Source organism: Dendrobates tinctorius, unplaced genomic scaffold, assembly GCF_039654945.1.
Source record: "Dendrobates tinctorius isolate UK_male_01 unplaced genomic scaffold, ASM3965494v1 ptg000086l, whole genome shotgun sequence".
In the NCBI taxonomy this organism is placed as follows: domain Eukaryota; kingdom Metazoa; phylum Chordata; class Amphibia; order Anura; family Dendrobatidae; genus Dendrobates; species Dendrobates tinctorius.
The window spans coordinates 11,271,606-11,290,066 of record NW_027361754.1 but is presented as its reverse complement, the minus strand read 5'-3'; positions in this window follow the sequence as shown (position 1 = coordinate 11,290,066).

The window sequence follows — 18,461 nt, the reverse complement described above, 5'->3', positions numbered from 1 at the left end:
TGGCGACCAGGGACTGAAATTCGGCCCTGGCGTTTGAAGGCACACAGGACCATGTACTTCCCTAGATGGGGGTCTCTACCACCAATATTACCGGCATGGAGGAAATCAATATTTACAATAATAATAATACCGCTATATGAGGTTCATTAATATTACCGCTATATGTCAGACACCACAAGATCAGATCCATAGATCACCAGCATATACAGTAGTAGTAGTGATGCCACCATACTGACCATTAATCACAGCTACTGTACTAGGACTGATACCACCGCCATACAGTGATTATATAGTGGAGATATCAAGTCCACCCCAGTGCTCTGCAGACCATGGATGGCACAGATAGAAAAGGGTCCCCATGTATAAACAGTATATGGTCCCTTTACTGTAGAAAAGGTTTGTGTATGAGAGAAGATTCCGGCTGATTTGGAGCTGCCGGTGACCCTATTACCTCTTGGGCCCCTTTCATTGTCTGCCCTGCTGCAGACCATATATGTGTGTACTGTGCAGGTTCTCACCAGCGTCGTCTCGCTGATTGTTGTTGATCATTTTCCCTTTTCTTTTTCATTCGGCCCATAGCGCCATAACCTCTTTTCATCCCTGCAGAATGTAACACAGACATATTTGGCTTTCTGATGTTCCAGGACCCTCTTCATGTTCCCCCATCTCTACACAAGTGCTATAACCAGTGTACTAGACAGTAGTTAAGCCCCTCTGTGCCCTGTGCCTCCTTACAGGTATACAGTATCATATAGTAATATTATCCCCCGTGCCTCATTATAATAATAATTCCCCTGTGCCTTATTTAATAAATTCCCTAAAAATGCCAACACAAAAAATGTGATACCTCGCAGCCCCCCCACGGAGTATATTGGTCTCTCACAACCCCCCATACAGTATAATGGTCCCCCACACAGTATAATGGTCCCTGACAGCCCACCATAAAGTATGGTCCTCAAATTGATGTGCCACAGCCACCTATAAATTATGATGGGCCCTCACAGACTGACAGTCACCATGAATGATTGCTCCCCCATAGCCCCTCACATACTATGATTGGTTTCCCACAGTATGAGGTCCCATATTGTCAATCCCCAAAATATGTCTCCCACCTGTACCTAAAAACTGCCCCTCATTAAAGCATTTCAACATAACATACCGGCATATAATCCTCAATTGAAACCAAAGAGAAATGCATTAAATAATGAATTATACAGAACATAGAGCGGGTTAGCAGATTCTCTCTATCGCTTAATCTGACCCCTTAGACGTGACGCCGACAGAAAATATGACATATTTCTAATCTGAACAGCCTCCTAACCCTAGAAAGGGATGCATCAATTTTCTCTATCGGGGATCATTTCAAAAGGCTTGAATCTTGGGTGTTGTTGGATCTTATAATCAAAATTCCAAGCATATCTCAAAGTCCACCAAGCTTTGGTCCATTACAGTCTCTTAGTGTGAAAACCATAGAAAATATTTGTGGATATGTGAACAAGGCAGGCGTAGCAAACCAAAACATATTAGTGAACTGGAGGCCTCTACGCATAAAAAATGATCTAAGATTTCTCAGAAACTCTGCAAACATTTGCTATCTAGCTGAGTATCACATTTGTAGCGAGTTATAACAGCCAAAGTGGCTCTACTAAGTCCTAAAGATGATAATTCTGAGACTGCAGAAATCAGTAAAAGTGTATTTTGTGGTAAAATCAGTTATTTCATTGGTTTATTGCAAACAGAAAGTTTTTCAATTTTGTCGATTATCCAAATTTACAATTGGGATGAATAATTTTGATGCAACTATACATTTTCAATGTCTACATCTACAAACTACTACTTATCTTAAAAACTCCCTTTTTTACTGTCTTAGTTAATTATGGATATAATTTATTTGTGTTGAGAAAAAGATTTACAGGTCACTTATTCATTTGCTACATTGGTATATTATTGCATGGCCGCAAGACCCTCCTGGGATTTTAGCATGTGGGATGAAGATTCACAAGCCTTTGGTCCTACCTCCCTCCTTATTATGCTGTCACTAAATTTTCAACCCTATTTAATCATATAGAAAAAAAAATCAGTAAATCTTCGTAATCTTTCCAGAGGTCCTTTCAAAATTAAAATATATTGAAAAAAAATAATTCCTCATAGTAAATATATGGCTAAAACATACTATTAATACATAACAGGAAACTCCTATAGTTGACCAATTTAATGAAAGGCCCTCCTCAAAGAACAAGACAATAGGAGTATGATGGCCAGTCACAGGGTAAAATCAGTAAAGCTCAATTAATTTATATTTAATGGGAGCTTTTATTTGTAATTTAATGGGACTGCAATGGGCACAATATGCACCCTCTGGTTATGTAAAGCTATATATGAACAGGTGTTCTTATATAATAATAATAAGATACCCTACAAGACAATAAGAGTATGATTGCCAGTCTCAGGGTAAAATCAGTAAATCTTTAAAGCTAGAAAAACACAGATAACATGACTTAAAATGAGGAGGTCATACAGAAGACAACTCCACACAGTAAGTGCATAAAGCAATTTGTCAAATTTGTCACATGAACAAGTTATCAATCTTTAATAGGATTGTCTATAACTCAATATCTTCTCTGATTCTGCTGTCCCCTCCTATATAAATTCCTACTGAAGTGTGAAAAATATTCAGGATTGAGAGTCCTCAGTGGTTGATACCTTTTAATGGCTAACTGAAAAGATGGTAATACATTGCAAGCTTTCGAGACTACTCAGGTCCAGACCCCCCACTACTGTGTTTTAGGCAGCCCCCAAATTTAAGAAGCATCATTGTCAGAAGTTCCCTGTCCTCTCCAACAGCTGCAGGAACCTTTCCTTGCAACCAGAAAAAATGTAAAACCTGTCCATTTATAATGACCACGGACAAGATAAAGATCCCCAACTCACATCAGGACTACAAGATCCCAGGTACTTTCACCTGCATTACATCTAATGTGGTGTACTTAATTATTTGTACTAAATGTCCAACTGGGGGTCTGTATGTGGGGGAGACAGGGCAAAAGCTTAGAACAAGGATGAATGCTCATCGTCACACTATAAGAGAAAAAAGAATGGATCTACCTGTGGCAAAACATTTCTGTATCCCTGATCACAGCAGCATGGATATGAAATTACTGGTATTGAAAGGTAACTTCACATCTCAGAGAGAGAGACGAGTTTGGGAGTACAAATTTATGACGAACTTTGACACTCTCAGTGCTGGAATGAATGTGTCGCATGGATTTATGTCTTTTTACATCAATTAAGGAATTTCCTTTTAAAACCTTGCGGGGCAACACAGAACTAGACCCCAATCAGAGGACCATAAAACATCCAGACTCCTTATCTATGAACTGGTCCAATGTTTATATTTATGTTTCTCCCTCTCCCATATTGATAGTTCTGCTTCACGTCACTTGTCTTATCTATTGCATTTTTTCTAGGCTGTATTGTGCATAAATATGTGACTTCAGATTTTGTATTAGTCTAGCCTGATGAAGAGACCTGAGTAGTCTCGAAAGCTTGCAATGTATTACCATCTTTTCAGTTAGCCATTAAAAGGTATCAACCAATGAGGACTCTCAATCCTGAATATTTTTCTATCTACTGGCTAACACGGTACAAAGATATACATCTTTCCTGTACTGAAGTGTGAGTACTTGTTGAAATTACAAATTTGACAAGTTGCTTTGTGGGCATATTCTGTGGAGTGTTCTTCTTTCTTACATCCTCATTTTTAATCATTTTTACTAAGTGTTTTTCTATGAATAAAGATTTACTGATTTTACCCTGAGATTGGCCATCATTCTCCTATTTTCTTGTAGGTTATCTTAAAAGACTTCCTGCTTAAAATCCCCCATATATAGCTTTATATAAACAAGGGGTGAATTTTGTGCTCATTGCCGTTCCAGTAATTTGCAAATAAAAGCTACCATTAAATATAAATTAATTGTGCTTTAAAATAAACTTCAATGTAGCCATCATAAATTGTTGTTGAACCATTGGCATTAATGAATCTGTTTTAAGCCATTCTCATATCACTTTCTATGCTTGCTCATGGACAACACTTGTATCAAAAGGGCTGTTCTATCTAAGATCTTCCAAATCATATCAAGTCTACAATTATTTTTATTTTTCTTTCAGTTGTCAACACAAACTATGTGTACCTGATATTGTAATCTTTATATCCCTTTATGATATGCCTATGTATGTGGCAATGTTTTTCCATGGAAAACTCATGTATGAAATTGCACAATCCTAAGTAACAACCAATCAGGATGGGGCACATTATAATCAATGACTGAAATTGAGAATAAAAAGAAGAGAAGGAGTTCAGCAAACGAAACAAGAAGAAGAGAAGATACAACACAGCCGGGTAAGAAAAGACCGCTGAACGGACAATATGATCTTATACTGTATTTTTCTAATTGACTGTATGGGTGGGCCATAATTTCATTCCAAAAACTCAAAAACTACTGAAAATGCCATGTTCTACATGAGGGTATTTTATGCTGATTTGCTACATATTTAACCTTCCGTAATTCTCCAACATATCCACTCGAAAATCTGCATGTAAAACTCTAATGTGGCGTCTTGTAGGGTGCAGGCAAGTAATATATGCATAAAAGAGCAGAGACATGAGGGAGATTGATCAAGGGTGACATTTTTAGGTCATTTTCATGGAAGCATACATGCTGGCATTTGCAACAAGTGTATGAAAAATCGCCTGGAAAAGAATAACAAATGTGTTGCTTTTTTTTTGTCCTCCATATTATTCCTCCTCTATAACTACAGTCACCTGCTTTGCAAAAAATCTAGGTTGATATTTGTCCGTGTCACAGAAAAAAATGATAAGCTTTGCATTATTCTCACAAATTAGCCCCACTGAGAGGAACCTCCACTGCAGAAATCCAAGGGTGAGGGTTCTGCCACTTCCCATAAACATGGTTGTAGGGCTATGGATTTAACATAGGCAGGGTCTATAAAATGTGGTAACTGAACCAATATCGCACGATCCATGCCAGGGATGTCAAACTAATTTTTCCTTTTTCTTCTGGACACTTTATTCTCATATTACTGGACAGCTGTCACTTTTTATAGGCGCAATAGAAAACCACAATGAGTTATAAAGTTCAGATGTGATTTACAGCCGAGGAATACAGATATGAATTCGTCACCGGCGGTAAAAGGACAATTCTCAACCAAATGCTCCAGATCCAATAAAATCACAGACTCGTCCATTATGACTTTTGAGACCCTTATTAGGAGAGTTTCAAGAATTTCTGGAGGGTGGGTAGCCAAGATATAATATGGCTCACATGGCATCTATGGGCCCTTCTGCACCGCCGGGTCTCTGATCTTATATGGACGGATGCACGGGTTTTCTTGTTGGATATTATACAAATCTTGAAGGAAAAATTGAGGCTTCTTCATTGCATGACATATTATAGCAGTATTATAAGGGAAAAAAAATCTCCATATTACATATAGAAACTGCCATTCTGATGGGTCCATTTTTTATGTAACTTCTGCAACTTTTGAGCCTCCAAAATAAAGTAAGACACCAAACTAAACTCCAAAATTATGTCACCGCTTAGATCAGCACCCAAAATAATTCCAGCTCTATCTTACGCTTACTGTACATTTAAAGATAACCTGTCAGCATGATTGTGTAAAGTAAAGTAAAGACATGGCTGCAATGGCGCTGTAATACTGATTACATTGATACCTTGGGTGAAGAAATCCGCTTTGTCGTTCTTCTTTATTCAGTATTTGAAGGTTTATGCTAATAGTATTTGAAGGTTTATGGTAATAATAAATTGTTCAAAGGGGCCGAATTGTGCACTGTGTCATCTCCTCCCTGTCTGTGATGATTCCCCGGCCCCTCGCCTGCCTTCGATCTTTAACTCCCCGGCCTCTCCACCTGCCTCTGGTCTGATTCCCCGGCCCCTCCACCTGCCTCCGGTCTGTGATTCCCCGGCCCCTCCACTCGCCTCTGGTCTGTGATTCCCTGGCCCAACCGCCTGACTCTGGTCTGAGATTCCCGTCCCCTCCGCTTGCCTTTGGTCTGTGATTCCTAGACCCTCCGCCTGCCTCCGGTCTGTGAATGACCGGCCTCCTCTGCTTGAAATCTCAACAGCGACTTATCACTCAAACAACGGAGGCAGGCGGAGGGGCCGGGGAATCACATACCAGAGGCAGGCGGAGGGGTCAGGAATAACAGACTGGAGGCAGGTGGAAGGTCCAGGAATCACAGACCGGAGACAGACGGAGGGGCAGGGGAATCACAGACTGGAGGCAAATGGAGGGTGGGAATCACAGACCGGAGGCAGGCGGATGGACCAGGAATCACAGACTGGAGGCAGGCAGAGGTGCTGAGAAATCACAGACCGGAGGCAGGCGGCGGGTCCGGGAATCACAGACTGGAGACAGGCAGAGGGTATGGGTATCACAGAACGGAGGCAGGTGAAGGGTGGGAATCACAGACCGATGGCAGGCGGATGGACCAGGAATCACAGACTGGAGGCAGGGAGAGGGGCTGAGGAATCACAGACCAGAGGCAGGAGGAGGGTCCGAGAATCACAGACTGGAGGCAGGCGGAGGGACAGGGAAATCATAGACCAGAGGCAGGCAGAGAGTATGGGAATCACAGACCGGAGGTAAGCCGAGGACCTGGGGAATCATAGACTGGAGGCAGATGGAGGGTCTGGGAATCGCAAACCGGAGGCAGGCAGAAGGTCCGGGAATCACAGACAGGGAGTAGATGACCCAGTGCACAGTCGGCCCCTGTGCACCAAAAACTAATTAGCAGAAATCTTCAAATTGAGATTAAAGAAGAACAAGAAAGATGATTTCTTCCCCAAAGGTATCAATGTAATCAGTATTAGAGCCCAATTACAGCCATGTATATTACAAAATTCTGCTGAGAGATTCTCTTTAGTCTCTTCCAGTTCTGTTTTTTTTTCAGCTCCCCGATGCACTGGGTTCTGGAGTTGAACGCCATTATCACTGCAAAAAAAAATATTAAAAATCAGTGAATAAATTTAAGTTACAGAAAACTGAAAAATTAATTTAAGTCTTTAAAATATTAATTCTTTCATTTGAAAGTGTGTAGCGTATTGGTGGACACTGAATTCAAGAATAGTGGAAAATGCCAAAAAATCTCATCAAAAATTCCTGCGGAGAAGATAAACACAAAATAAATTTTGAATCAGTGTATTTTTATGCCACATAGGAAGCCACTTAGTGTTCCCACACATGACCTCCATGTAATATGTCCCAAAGATGCCCCCATGCACAGTGTGATATCCTCACTGTGCCCCCCAAACAATATGATGCCCCACACAGTATGATGTCCCATCAGTGCCCCCACACAGTATGATGCTCCATGAGTCCCCCTCACACAGTATGATGCACCCACACTGTCCCCACACAGTATGATGCCCCCAGAGTGTCCCTCACATAGTATGATGCCCCCAGAGTGCCCCTCACACAGTATGATGCCGTCAGAGTGTCCCTCACACAGTATGACACCCCCACCCAATTATGATACTCCCAGAGTTCCCCTAACACAATATGATACCTATACACAGAATGATGCCCCACACACTTTGATGCCACCAGAGTGCCTCTCACACAGTATGATACCCCCACAGTGCCCCCCATACAGTATGATGACCCCAGGGTGTCTCTCACAGAGCATGATCCCCCCTAATGCCCCCACACACTATGATACCCCCAGAGTGCCTTCTCACACATTATCATGCCCCAAGAGTGCCCCTCACACAGTATGATGACACCAGAGTGCTCCTCACACAGTATGATGCTCTCAGAATACACACTATGATGCCCCCACACAGTATGATGCCCTCCAAAGTGTCCCTCACACAGTATGATACCCCCACACAGTATGAGCCCCTAGATTTCCCCTCACACAATTTGATGCCCCCCACACAGTATGATGTCCACACAGTTTGATGCTTCAAGAGTGCTCCTCACACAGTATGATGCCCCCACACAGTATGATGTTCCCACAATTCCCACCACACAGTATGATGCATGATGCCCCCTGACAGTATGATGCCCCCATAGTGCCCCACACATATTATGATGTCCCCCGGTCCTGTTTCCATGATGATTTCAGCAGATTTGCAGGTCTATGCTGTGTGTGGCTCCGCACAGCCGGCGTGATCTAGGCACACGCTGAATGGAGAAGCAGGAAGATGTTGCCTCCACCTTTGTTTTCACCTGTGTCACTGTACTGTCTATTGTGTTTTCTCCGATACAGAGGGGCTAAAATATTGGGAAGACGTTCAGAATGGAGGAGACGGGTGGAAAGTGGAGGATCTCCCAGATGACAACTCGGGACAGTTTCCATTTCACGGGAAGTTTTTTGCTACATCGTTAGAGTAAGTATCTGACATATAACAGATGAGATCAAGATTATTGTTATTATGGCAGGTGGCGGTGGTATCTGTATAGACTTTCATTTAAGAGGTGGTCCAGAATAAATAACATTGCTGCCGTCTTCTAAAGACAGTACCACTCCTGTCCATGGGCTCTGTGTGGTCTTGCAGCTCAGCTCCATTAAATAGTTTTTTAATGACCCCAATATTGATGAATTATTATCCCGATAAGTCGTCAGTATCACATTTGTGGAGATTGACCCCTGACACCCCACAGATCAGCTGTTACCAGCTCCAGCTGGATGTAATATGGAAAGGAGTCTTCTGCTCACTGAGCAGACGCTCAATGGGATAGATGAGGGGGGGGATGCTAGGTTGGAGCTGCAGGACAATGAAGCAGCTAGCTGGGTGACAGTTAGAAGGCGGGTAGAGGGAAGAGCACCAGGGAGGCTAGTCCTGATCTGGCACACCCCAATAAGTTTGCTAAGTTGGCAGATGAGGGGAGTGTTAGTGCAGGAGTAGCACTGCTGCAGCAAGGCATGTCCTCTGAAAGCCGGAGGAGTGTCTGCTCCAGTAAGGGGGGAAATAGGAGAGCAGGGCAGGCCAGACAGGTTCTGGTAGTGGGAGACTCAATTATTAGGGGAACAGATAGGGCAATCTGTCACAAAGACAGGGATCGTCGAACGGTGTGCTGCCTACCTGGCGCTCGAGTCCGACACATCGCTGATCGGGTTGACAGATTACTGGGAGGGGCTGGAGAGGATCCAGCGGTCATGGTGCACATTGGCACAAATGACAAAGTTAGAGGTAGGTGGAAGGTCCTTAAAGATGATTTCAGGGAATTAGGCTGTAAGCTTAAAGCAAGGACCTCCAAGGTGGTATTTTCGGAAATACTTCCTGTACCACTTGCCACGCCATAGAGGCAACGGGAGATTAGGGAGGTTAATAAGTGGCTCAGGAATTGGTGTAGGAAGGAGTGGTTTGGGTTCCTGCAGAACTGGGCCGACTTCTCTGTTGGCTACAGGTTCTACGCTAGGGACGGGCTGCACCTCAATGGGGAGGGTGCAGCTGTGCTGGGGGAGAAAATGGCTAGAAGGTTGGAGGAGTGTTTAAACTAGGGACGGGGGGGAGGGTATTCCTTTTATAGGAGGGGAAGACAGTGCAGATAGAGACCTGGGCGCAAATAATGACATTGGGGGTGGAGGTGGCATGGGGGGTGGGGTTAGAACAGTTAATAATTTAAGAAAGAATAGAGGTACAGAGAGATACATAAAGTGCATATATACTAATGCCAGAAGTCTCGCCAACAAAATGGAGGAATTGGAGTTAATATTGTTGGAACATAATTATGACATGGTGGGGATATCTGAGACATGGCTGGATGAGAGCCATGACTGGGCTGTTAATTTACAGGGCTATAGTCTGTTCAGAAATGACCGTACAAATAAGCGAGGGGGAGGCGTGTGTTTATATGTAAAATCATCCTTAAAACCCATCCTTCGTGATAATATATATGAATCTAATGAAAATGTAGAGTCCCTGTGGGTAGAGATAAGGGGAGGGGGGAAAAATAATAAATTACTGATAGGGGTTTGTTATAAATCTCCAAAAATAATGGAAGCTACAGAGAATATCCTCATAAAGCAAATAGATGAAGCAGCGACTCAAGGAGAAGTCATTATTATGGGGGACTTCAACTACCCTGAAATACATTGGGGAACCGAAACCTGCAGTTCCAGCAAAGGTAATAGGTTTCTGACAACGATGAGAGACAATTACCTTTCACAACTGGTTCAGGACCCAACAAGAGAGGGGGCACTGCTAGACCTAATATTAACCAACAGGCCAGACCGCATATCAAATGTAAGGGTTGAGGGTCACTTGGGTAATAGTGATCACAAATTAATAAGTTTTCATGTATCCTTTAATAAGATGTGTAGTAGAGGGGTTACAAGGACACTAAACTTCAGGAAGGCAAATTTCCAACGGATGAGAGATGATCTTGGTGCAATTAACTGGGACGATATCCTGAGACATAAAAATACACAAAGTAAATGGGAGACGTTTATTAGCATCCTGAATAGGACCTGTGCACAATATATACCGTATGGGAATAAACATGCGAGAAATAGGAGGAAACCACTATGGCTAAATAGAGCTGTAAGGGGCGCAATAAGAGATAAAAATAAAGCATTTAGAGAATTAAAGCAAGTAGGTAGTGATGAGGCATTAAATAAATACAGAAGATTAAATAAATTCTGTAAAAAGCAAATCAAGACAGCAAAGATTGAGACAGAGAGACTCATTGCCAGAGAAAGTAAAAATAATCCCAAAATATTCTTTAACTACATAAATAGTATGAAGCTAAAAAATGATAGTGTTGGTCCCCTTAAAAATAGTCTGGGTGAAATGGTGGATGAGGATGAGGAAAAAGCCAATATGCTAAATGACTTTTTTTCAACAGTATTTACACAAGAAAATCCCATGACGGATAACATGATCAGGGATAAAAATTCTCCATTAAATGTCACCTGCTTAACCCAGCAGGAAGTACGGCGGCGTCTACAAATCACTAAAATTGACAAATCCCCGGGCCCGGATGGGATACACCCCCGAGTACTGCAGGAATTAAGCACAGTCATAGATAGACCACTATTTTTAATCTTTAAAGATTCCATAATAACAGGGTCTGTACCACAGGACTGGCGTATAGCAAATGTGGTGCCAATATTCAAAAAGGGGACAAAAACTGAACTTGGAAATTATAGGCCAGTAAGTTTAACCTCAACTGTGGGTAAAATCCTGGAGGGTTTTCTAAGAGATACTATACTGGAGTATCTGGAGAAGAATAACCTTATGACCCAATATCAACATGGGTTTACAAGAGACCGTTCCTGTCAGACTAATCTGATAAGCTTTTATGAAGAGGTAAGTTCCGGACTGGACCAAGGGAATGCAGTGGACGTGGTGTACATGGACTTTTCAAAAGCTTTTGATACGGTGCCACACAAAAGGTTGATACATAAAATGAGAACAATGGGGATAGGGGAAAATATGTGTAGGTGGGTTAAGAGCTGGCTCAGGGATAGGAAACAAAGGGTGGTTATTAATGGAGCACACTCGGACTGGGTCACGGTTAGCAGTGGGGTACCACAGGGGTCAGTTTTGGGCCCGCTTCTTTTTAACATATTTATTAATGACCTTGTAGGGGGCATAGAGAGTAGAATTTCAATATTTGCAGATGACACTAAACTCTGCAGGGTAATTAATACAGAGGAGGAAAATTTTATATTACAGGAGGATTTATGTAAACTAGAAGCTTGGGCTGATAAATGGCAAATGAGCTTTAATGGGGATAAATGTAAGGTCATGCACTTGGGTAGAACGAACAAGTTGCATAATTATGTGCTTAATTGTAAAACACTGGGCAAAACAGTCACTGAAAAAGACCTGGGTGTATGGGTGGACGACAAACTCACATTTAGTGGCCAGAGTCAAGCAGCTGCTGCAAAGGCAAATAAAATAATGGAATGCATTAAAAGAGGCATAGATGCTCATGAGGAGAACATAATTTTACCTCTATATAAGTCACTAGTGCGACCACACTTAGAATACTGTGTACAGTTCTGGTCTCCGGTGTATAAGAAAGACATAGCTGAACTGGAGCGGGTGCAGAGAAGAGCGACCAAGGTTATTAGGGAACTAGGGGGTCTGCAATACCAAGACAGGTTATTACACTTGGGGTTATTTAGTTTGGAGAATCGAAGGCTTAGGGGTGATCTTATTACAATGTATAAATATATGTGGGGACAATACAAAGACCTTTCTAATGATCTTTTTACTCTTAGACCTGTGACGGGGACAAGGGGGCATCCTCTACGTCTGGAGGAAAGAAGGTTTAAGCATACTCACAGACGCGGATTCTTTACTGTAAGAGCAGTGAGACTATGGAACTCTCTGCCATAAGATGTTGTAATGAGTGATTCACTACTAAAATTTAAGAAGGGACTGGATGCCTTTCTTGAAAAGTATAATATTACAGGGTATATACACTAGTCTCCTTAATATTGCGTTGATCCAGGGAGCTAGTCTGATTGCCGTATGTGGAGTCGGGAAGGAATTTTTTTCCCCAATGTGAAGCTTACTGTTGCCACATGGGTTTTTTTTGCCTTCCTCTGGATCAACATGTTAGGGCAAGTTAGGATAGGATATGGGTTGAACTAGATGGACTTAAAGTCTCCCTTCAACCTTAATAACTATGTTACTATGTTACTATGTTACTATGTAAACAGGGCATTGGAGTAGTACATCACAACCCTGGTCAGTCGTCGCTGTCGGGTCCTGCAGACCTAGGTAAGCGGCTGCCAGAGCTTCAGTGGAGGAGCAGGGTGTCGACCTATACCCATCTGATATTGATGTCCTATCGTAGGAATAGAAGTGGAAAACCCTTTTATAGTGTATGAACATAAAGCTGCATTACCACACATAACTTGCAAACTGGTGGGGCGCGGTTTGGTTGATCTTTTTGCACAAAGTTCAAGAACACTTGGATTGTGTGAGGCCCACTGAATATCACAGTGCTGTGTCACAGGCTCGATGCAGCAGGTGTGAAAAAAGTGACTACAGGATAAGGGAGATTTTGAATTTCTGCAGACACTTGTGGACACTGGACACTTGGATTGTGTGAGGCCCACTGAATATCACAGTGCTATGTCACAGGCTCGATGGCACAGGTGTGAAAAAAGTGACTACAGGATAAGGGAGATTTTGAATTTCTGTGAGATTTTGAATTTCTGCAGACACTTGTGGACACTGGACACTTGGATTGTGTGAGGCCCACTGAATATCACAGCGCTATGTCACAGGCTCGATGCAGCAGGTGTGAAAAAAGTGACTACAGGATAAGGGAGATTTTGAATTTCTGCAGACACTTGTGGACACTGGACACATGGATTGTGTGAGGCCCACTAAATATCACAGCGCTATGTCACAGGCTCGATGGCACAGGTGTGAAAAAAGTGACTACAGGATAAGGGAGATTTTGAATTTCTGCAGACACTTGTGGACACTGGACACTTGGATTGTGTGAGGCCCACTGAATATCACAGTGCTATGTCACAGGCTCGATGGCACAGGTGTGAAAAAAGTGGCTACAGGATAAGGGAGATTTTGAATTTCTGCAGACACTTGTGGACACTGGACACTTGGATTGTGTGAGGCCCACTGAATATCACAGTGCTATGTCACAGGCTCGATGGCACAGGTGTGAAAAAAGTGACTACAGGATAAGGGAGATTTTGAATTTCTGCAGACACTTGTGGACACTGGACACTTGGATTGTGTGAGGCCCACTGAATATCACAGCGCTATGTCACAGGCTCGATGGCACAGGTGTGAAAAAAGTGACTACAGGATAAGGGAGATTTTGAATTTCTGCAGACACTTGTGGACACTGGACACTTTTGGATTGTGTGAGGCCCAATGAATATCAGAGCGCTATGTCACAGGCTCGATGCAGCAGGTGTGAAAAAAGTGACTACAGGATAAGGGAGATTTTGAATTTCTGCAGACACTGGACACTTTTGGATTGTGTGAGGCCCAATGAATATCAGAGCGCTATGTCACAGGCTCGATGCAGCAGGTGTGAAAAAAGTGACTACAGGATAAGGGAGATTTTGAATTTCTGCAGACACTGGACACTTGAATTGTGTGAGGCCCAATGAATATCACAGCGCTATGTCACAGGCTCGATGCAGCAGGTGTGAAAAAAGTGACTACAGGATAAGGGAGATTTTGAATTTCTGCAGACACTTGTGGACACTGGACACTTTTGGATTGTGTGAGGCCCACTGAATATCAGAGCGCTATGTCACAGGCTCGATGGCACAGGTGTGAAAAAAGTGAATTGTAGAATTGGGCAGAATAGGAATCTCCCTAGAGTGTAGGTCTGTAAGAACGGAACAAGTCCTCCACAGTGACACACAGATAGCTTCACTGTGGCTGTGATAACAGCCGTTACACGGTACTGTGTGAGGAGCGTACACCGCTGTATGGTGTGAATAAATGCACGCTCAGTACCTTAGTAGGACAAAAAAAAAATTGGGATTGCTTTTAAAAAAGCAGTTTGCAGAGCAGTGGGGAAACAGCAATGCAGCTGTCAGGAAGCCTTAGAAGGCAGCCTAACAACCAACACCGCTGATCCACCACAATATAGCCTCCCCTTGCACTGCACACACTGGTGTGTTGCACAGGCAAAATAGCTAGCAGCAGAAGCAGTTTTTTTGTCTTCTTCCCTGCCTAACGCTCTCCCTACAGAATCAGCAACCTCTCCCTATGCTAAGATCGGCAGAAGTAAGATGGCGGTCGGCGTGCATGCCCTTTTATAACCCCTGTGACGCCCACCAAAGCAAGCCAATCACTTGCATGCCCTTCTGAAAGATGGTGGCGACCCCTGCCTATGTCATCACGTTGCCCACAGTGTCCGTGGATCCTGATTGGCTGAAAAAGAGCGCTAAACAAACTTTTGAAACGCGACTTTGGCGCGTAAGTCGCCGACCTCGTGGCCGACCTCATCCTAGGGTCGGGTTTCGTTTCATGAAACCCGACTTTGCCAAAAGTCGGCGACTTTTGAAATTGTTCGACCCGTTTCGCTCAACTCTAGTCCTGATTTGTGTTTGGTATGGGGACTTTATCTATTGGTGATATGTGGGTGCAGGTCTTGCATTTCTTACTGTTACAGGGGACTGTGCCTGTCTCTGAAGGTGATGCGAGGGTACTTCTGACAAGGATATTCCTTAGGTTGGGAGGCACTGGGTCCACTTCCAGAGGATACAATATTGGCCACCATGGATGTAGAGTCCCTATACTCCAACATTCCTCACAGAGATGGGATTGCTGCATGCAAATATTTGCTCCAAAAAAACAATCTGGCTACAGAACCAGCCCTGCAATTCATCAGGTTTGTGCTCCACCATAACTATTTTTCCTTTGGAAACAATATATACCAACAGTGCATGGGCAGCGCCATGGGAAGCAAAATGTTACCACAGTATGCTAACCTGTTTATGGCTAAACTAGAACAAGACTTTTTGGCATCCTGCACTATAAAACCTCTAGCATACTTCCTCTACATTGATGACCTACTAATAATCTGGAAAGGCTCAGAGGAGGACTTGCTTACCTTCCACAACAACTTCAACAAGTTCCACCCAACCATCAAGCTCACCCTAAACTTTTCAAAATCCCAAATCCATTTTCTGGACACAACTATATACATCAAAGACAATACCATACAAACGACTATTTACCATAAACCAACAGGACGTCCGGCATACCTGAGATGGAACAGCTTTCATCCGAGACACACAAAAAAATCAATAATCTACAGTCAAGCTCTAAGGTACATTCGGATCTGTTCAGACAATGAGGATAGAAAACTACAACTACTATCACTCAGAAAAACATTCCTACACCAAGGATATCATCCACTTGTAATTGGTGAAATGACGTGGAAGTGCAATAAGGACTGCGCTTGCTTCTGGTAGAGTAAAGGGTTCTTTATTCAGCCAACGCGTTTCCTGAGCCTGCTGGCTCACTTCATCAGGGCAGAAAGAAGCAACCTCCTGGATTACAAACAGAAAGAGGAAAACAACAGGGTGCCGCTTGTGGTCACGTACAACCCTCACATGAACATTTTAAGGAAAATTGGCACTGACCTCCAACCCATATTCCATAGAGACCACAGTCTGAAAGCAATATTCCCGGAACTGCCACTGCTCTCCTACAAACAGCCTCCCAACCTAAGGAATATCCTTGTCAGAAGTGCCCTCGCATCACCATCAGAGACAGGCACAGTCCCCTGTAACAGTAAGAAATGCAAGACCTGCACCCACATATCACCAACAGATAAAGTCCCCATACCCAACACAAATCAGGACTATAAGATCATGGACTCTTTTTCATGTACATCCTCCAATGTCGTGTACATGATACAGTGTACAAGGTGCAATGCAGGGACATACATCGGGGAAACTAAGCAAAAACTACAAACAAGGATAAATCTGCATAGACATACGATAAAAAATGAGCTGGACACACCTGTAGGGATACACTTCTCTAGACCTGGACACAGCTTGGCAGATCTAAAAGTCCTAATATTGAAAGGTCATTTTAATAGTGACAGAGAAAGGAAGATTTGGGAGTTTAAATTTATAAATATGTTCCAATCGCTAACAATAGGACTGAATTTGACACCTGGGTTCATGACTCAATACATGAACACAGTTCACACCTCCACAAGAAGGTCTTCAGATCTCTAATAGAACACTTGGTCCTCCTCTGCATGTGTAACAAAAACCTTAATTTGATTTCCTTGGCCTGTCTCTAGCTAGCATCATCCCATGTCCTGTTGTAATTCCTATTTAAATGTTGCCATCTTTTCTCAGTAATCGAGCCTGATGAAGGGGCCTTTTGAACCCTGAAAGCTTGCTTGCAAATATAATTTCTCTGGTTAGCCAATAAAGGTATCACACCTTGAATACTTTTCTCAATTTTTTTGAGGGACATAAGTATTTACATCTATTTTTCTGGCTAACACGGTACCACAATTTTATTTTGTATTGTACATCGTAAAAACTATAAATACATATGCATTTAATCAGAATCAGGCATTATTCATACATTACATTATTCAGATAGTCTCATCTCAGTGACATCTCTCCTCCTGTGTGTGTCCTCTTTTTATATGTAAAAACTTCTCTAAAGCCTTTGATGTCCCAAAGTATGTGTTGGAGACTTAAGCTGGAGTCACACATAGCAATCTCGCCAGCGAGATTGCTGATGAGTCACAACTTTTGTGACGTAACAGCGATCTCACCAGCGAGATCGCTGTGTGTGACAGCGGTCAGCGAGCGGCCCCCCTGCCGGTATCGCTGTAAGAAACCTCTGGACATTTTTTTGGTCGCTGGGCTCCCGCTGGCAAGCACGCATCGCTGCGTGTGACAGCGGGAGACCAGCGATCAGCTGTAAAAAATAGAATTAAAATAAAAAATATTGTTATTCTCACCTTCTGACGTCCCGCGCAGCCTTCCTCTCTCCACGCTCCGGTCCCAGTAATCCTTTGCACGAATGACCGCGAGACTTTGCGCTCCCGCGAGACCGTGACTCTCGCGTTCATTCCCGCAAAGGATTACTGGGACCGGAGCGTGGAGAGAGGAAGGCTGCGCGGGACGTCGGAAGGTGAGAATAACAATATTTTTTATTTTAATTCAATTTTTTACAGGGATGGCAAGCGATGCCGGGCGCTCGGCATCGCTGTGCTGATCGCTGGTGAAGCTGTCTGTGTGACAGCTCACCAGTGATCACATAGCGAATTACCAGCGATCCTGACACCTTGATATCGGTGTCGGTATCGCTGGTAAGTCGCTATGTGTGACTTCAGCTTTAAACAGTATCTATCTAACCTATAGTTAACAAGATAAAATCTCCTATTTTTTGGATATCATGCTTTAGTTTTGTATTCCAGTGTTGCCCTGTTTTGTTGGCAGCCTTCATACTTGAACTGTGGAGATCATGAACGCTGAATTGTCCAGAACTGTTATTGTACATAGTTTGCACCTCTTTAGGTGCTCTCTCTTGGTTTTACCTAGGACTCTCTCTTCTTGAAGGAAGATCTACCTCGTTATAGAGACATTTCCAGACACGATGGCCGGACCAGTGTCTACTTTTGCACTTATTGATAATGCTTAATGTTATTCCTTGCACAGAAGTTAAAAAGTAATAGTGTATGATGAAAAGTATTAATGACAGATTTTATGGAAGTATCTTGAGAAAAAGACATAGTGAATGTTTTATAGATTTTTGAATAAAGATGTTGAGGATGTGAATATAGAATCGAAAGTACAGGTGACAAACCAGGTATCCACGGTTGTCATCCTACGTCTAGAAGAGACAATAGAAAGAGGAAAATGTGAAAGATAGCGGAAAGGAGATGTGTTGCTAGCAAATGTGAATTGATATTGAGTTTGCTTATAT